We start from the raw sequence: 5,109 nt of genomic DNA on the forward strand, positions 1-5,109 counted from the left end.
AAAAGAAACTGTAGTAGAACAGATTGAAAGATCTAAGAAGCATGGTGACCTCTGAAGTAGTTAATCTTTGCAGTTAGATTAGACCTCACGGTTATTCAAAGATTCTTGGAATCCTCTTTCCCTGTTTTCCTGGGTTGCTCATTTAGGTGCTATAGGCTCTTTTAACACACAGCAACACGACATTCCTGAAACGACAAAAAATCATAGGCAATTACACTGCACACAGTAGTTAATTCCTTATAAATCTTTCACTAAGAAGGCAAACCTAATGAAATTGTACACACAAGCGATGCCTTTAATCGAAACATGTTGGGTCATGTGCTTTCTTCCACAACAACATACAGGGAAAGCAAAACATTCAGGAAAGCAAAAATGTGCCAGAGGAAGAGGAGTGTAAAAGCAGTAATTTTCTCCAAACACTCCTTCCTGATCAAGCACCACGGCCTTCCACGGGTGGGTAGGGAAGAAGAGGAAAACCTTGGGGTCTCCAAAACATCGTTCTCTTAAGACTGAAGGCAGAGTTCTAATTGCAACCCAGCAGTAATTCTCATTCACAGCCTCTGTCACGAGGGACTGGAACATGCTCCCCGAGGGAAAAAGAAATCCCTGGGAGGAGGGAAGAGGCTCCCGCTTCCTTGCCAAGGTCCAACCATCTGCACAGTTTCACGGTGTGAAGGAACACTTATCCCTTCTCCTGCCTCTGACAGGAAACATTTTAGGTTAAAACTTGCAGAATTTCTTTGTTGCAGAAAATGTGGCATGAGGTTTTGAACCTTTTGATGATGACATGCGATTGTTTTTACCACTAATCTGATCCAACTTCGAATAAGAGGTTTCTCAACAGCGAACACAGTTCTGTGACGTCTGCCATCTAAAACCTTTTCTAAACCTCTCAATTTTACTCTCGATAGCTCAGCAAAAAGCCCAGGAAGAAATAATGCTTGCTGGGGAGCAATGTGCAGCCCAATCTCTTGAGTTTCCACGGGTTTAGAGTCAGTGTTACACCCTGGAGGTAGCACTGGACAGTATTGCAGACAGGACTTGCCAGTGAAGCTGCCTGCGAGATGAGATAAAACTGAGGACCTGACCACTTTGTGAGCGGTATGGATCCCCCGGGACTTTTTGCAATAATGAAGGTGTTGGCTCTGAAGCCCATATTTGTCCAGCTACAGGAAAGCGTGAAGGAGAAAAGCCAAACCTGCTAGAGGAACATTCATCAGTATTGGTGCAACATTTGCAAGGCATTTAAACAGTATGTTGTGAAGGGCAACCAAGAATCCTACATGAATTAGGCTGTCATTCCAACTCAGGTAATTAGTTTCTATATACCCACCTTCCAAAATCCCCTGGAAATCACCCTGTAACCTGGCAGGTGGTTATTCAAGTAGAATTACTAGAAAATAAGAGAGAAGAATGGTTACAAGTGATTCTCCCACAGAACCTATTGTGTTAGTTGTCATAAAGGCAGACACAAATTTGAAGCCTCTTCACTACAGAGCCTGTAACTTAGAAAGAAATACAAATGTCTAGAGAGGGTGAAACAATGTATACATTCATTAAATATATTTGCAATTAAAATAGTAAATGCAATGACAATTATTTCCAACTGCTTTTAACTTTGTTCTTGATAATTACACATCTATGTACATTTAAGGAAAATAATGTACTGCAAAGTGACACTACAATTATTTAATTTAATTTAATAATTTAATTACAGCGGGACACAGTCTCGGAGTGAAATTACACTAAAACCTAGACCAACACAGATATGAACCTCAGCCTGAAAAGCTTAAACAGAGTTCTGGAGCACAGCAAATCTACCTTTATTTTTTTGTTTCTTTGTTTCAGATTGGTTAATTACAGCAGCACATGAGATTTATGAACAGTTTAAGAATACGGTAGAAACAGTCTGAAAGGACAGACAAAGCCTGGTTTCTTAATTGATGTAATCTAATAAAAATGAGGCAGAATTATAGTCACTATACTTAGGAATGCTTTGGGGCAATTTTTTCAACAGGAGGACAGGTTTATAAATACAGGCTTTTTTACAAACTGCACTATCCCTAGATAAACAGGACACAGAGACATCCTGGGTGCATATGTTTGTTCAAGGATCGCCTGAACCCATCAGATTAGGACTTTCAGCAGCAGTAACCTGCCTTACTGGTTGAAGGGGAGCTGTCTCTAGTTACTCTTAGTCCTTTACGAGTGCGACAGCTGTTGTCTGGACCAACTCTGAGCAAGGAACAATTTCCAAAGCTAAAACCCCAAATCTTCACAGCTTGAGGACAGGACTTGGGCTTCGTAATTGATAGTTGTAATGACAATATGTGCTGATGAATGGATGTGAATCGAGACACAGAAGTTGACTAGTGACTCTACTAAAAACGTAACTAGCATTTTCATGACTACAAAAAGAAACAGGTTTTCTGAGTGGAATTGCTTTTGCAGAAGAAAAAGGCTCCCACACAATACAAACCTGCAATTTTCCTCATTCATCATCTTGTATTTTTGCATAAGATAATCCTTAAGGATAAGTCTAGATTAATTTAGGCAGGCAGATATCGCGGATGAGAGAGCTTCATCAACCATTCTGTAAAGCACAATGTTTTTATCAAGCACATAGATGTAGCTTCAAATAATATTTTCTGGATGACATCCATAGCGCTAGAAGCAGTAGCCCTGGCCAAAAGCTCCCATTTTCTTCCAGCAGAGCTTTCTGAGTTCCTCGTGTTTCCAACATATCCTGGTGGCTTTATTCCATTAAACAAGTTCTGCATTTTCTTCTCCAGCATCTGTAGGGTAATATGAAGAGCCCTCATCCACTGGCCATCTAACCTCCAGCGTGGCAGCTTTATTTAGGTTTCTACCTCACTATCTAGAGAAAAAAAGGACTGGTGCTGTAAAAAAACATTCTAGCGCTGTCAACCAAGTTACAGCATAATAAAGAAACATTTTAATTTTAAAACATTTTTTAAAGACATAGCATTATTTACTTTTTGTAAAAAAAAAAAAGTTATACTGGTTTTGAGAGTTTGTTCTCTCAGATCTCCACACCAATAACTGGTCAAGGCAACTCTGGAGTGTCTCTGCTTCTTCTCTTGTTCACAAAATCAATGAAAGATAAACGTAGAAGATGAATGCTGATACCCCCAGCTGTCAGTCCAACATTGCATATTGGTACCATAAAAGCTTCTCTGGCTACCCTGCTTTTGCAAAACCAGATCTTCGGTTGTAGTTCCCAAACAAAGATCGATTCCTGCATCCTAATGACTTAAACTAACGCTTACAGCAAGGACTTCATCCACTGCACATTTTAATCTAGGAAATATACTACCTCAAGTTAAACGTTTTAATGCTTCTTTATTTGGGAAACACAAAATGAGGATTTAGCAGACCTCACATCTGTATTCTAAAATTCAGAATGACTTCTAAAAGGGAAATATTTAAGGAAAATAACAAAGTTACATAATTTGGTGTGCCAGTACCGTGCTATTCTTGCTCCCCCGTGGCATGTTAGAAGACAAGAAGGAAGAAACCTGACGGACTTCCACAAGAGGCTCACAATTTGCTCACCCCCAGCTGTTCAGATGCTATTGACTAATGCTTAGTGGCCAACTGTGACGATCTTTTTAATTCCATTAAGGCATACTTTTGTTCCCAATGACATCGTAAGCAACAACCCAATAGAGTGATAAAAAATAATCATAGCTTGTGTGTCATTGCATGTCAAGAACATTCTGAACTGCAGTTATTGTGCTGGAATGATAGATCTTGCAACTGTTAAAAGAAATAGCAGCGCACTATTGATTTTAAAGTATTATGCATTGAATGTCACTGATGCATTGGGCAGACAGAAGATAATGTCACTCACTCGGAGAATTTCCAAATAAAGTTAGAAATAGACAGTACAATGCAGATGTATGAGACACAAGAAAAGACATAAAGGATGCAAACTCCAAATAGTGGAAATGCGTTCCTTTTAATAAATCCAAACCAACAGTTTAGATCTGACTTCTACAGCTTGAGGGTCAAAACCTAAATCCCAGTCAGCAAACTACCACTGGTCTGTCTCTGAGATGTGATGGGGAGCTGGAAGATCCAGCTCGGATTTGACAATCTGAGTGCCCCTTGACTTTTAATATGTCGTTTCCCTCAATTTATGTTGTCGTGCCATGTTGCACCGTTTCTGTATTTTGCTATCTACGTGAGGTCCAGCTCGGGAAGGCGGCCAGCGCATCTAGCGAGCTACCACACACCACCAACCCCTCAGCCTCCACTGACCCGAGGTGGAGGCGCCCAACGCTTTGCTCCACCACGACCTGAGCCCCCAGCTCGGTGGGACAAGGACGGCCGCCTCTCCCAGGGCCAGCGCTTCGCCGAGGCCCCTCCCGATGCTCCGGGAGGACGACGCGCCGCTCGTAAGCCCTTCATAAGCATCTCTCAACTGTCACCCGGGGAAAAGCGGGTATGCTTTTGCCAAGCCACTTCAGCCGGCTGGTAGCCGGCTGCCGCCGGTGGGCCAAGCGCTGGGCTGGCGGGAAGCTCCTCCCTAGGGGTGTAGCACAGGAAGAGGTGGAGGTCGGGGGAGCCGCGGAGCTCCCTGCGAGCCTGTGGAGTTACCGTTACCCATTTTACTATGTGTGTGTCTTATATTACAGCCATGCTGCACATCAGTGGCCAGAGCGAGGGGAGAGGGGAGGAAAAGCCTGTTTACACAGACTGCAAACCGCCTGGGGAATAATGCAGGAAAGGAAGTGAGCCGGCTCTCTGTCTGACTGCTCTGACTTCCTGCTCGCTCTCTCACACAGGCACACGCGCGCACACACACACACACACACACACACATACACACACCCCGGCCCAAAAAAAAGAAAAAAAAAAGGGGGGGGAAAAATCAGGATCTCATTACAAGAGCAACAGAGTGTTTGCAGAAGACTGTCAGCATGGAGAACCAGGGGATTTTACCCAGCTCCCTCTCAACTACCAGGTGAGCGCGGAAAAAGTCCCTCAGGCTCTGGGTAGGTACAAGTGCTGCTGCGCCTGACCCGACTCCTGCAAAGTTTCGGGGGGCTTCGGGGAGGGGAAGGGGAAGCCGGCGGCTGCTGC

General features: G+C 43.3%; 1 protein-coding gene across 1 annotated transcript in view; it reads left to right on the forward strand.

Moving 5' to 3' along the window:
- The first annotated feature begins 4,828 nt into the window (after positions 1 to 4,828).
- The window catches only part of ELK3 (ELK3, ETS transcription factor), a 41,082-nt gene continuing 40,801 nt past the window's right edge, over positions 4,829 to 5,109 (forward strand). Inside the window, exon 1 of the mRNA XM_009286759.1 lies at positions 4,829 to 5,021. The gene's annotated coding sequence lies outside the window, so the exon portion shown is untranslated. The remainder of the gene's footprint in view (positions 5,022 to 5,109) is intronic.

The sequence above is a fragment of the Aptenodytes forsteri genome, unplaced genomic scaffold (assembly GCF_000699145.1).
Source record: "Aptenodytes forsteri isolate BGI_AS27 unplaced genomic scaffold, ASM69914v1 Scaffold360, whole genome shotgun sequence".
Lineage (NCBI taxonomy): Eukaryota > Metazoa > Chordata > Aves > Sphenisciformes > Spheniscidae > Aptenodytes > Aptenodytes forsteri.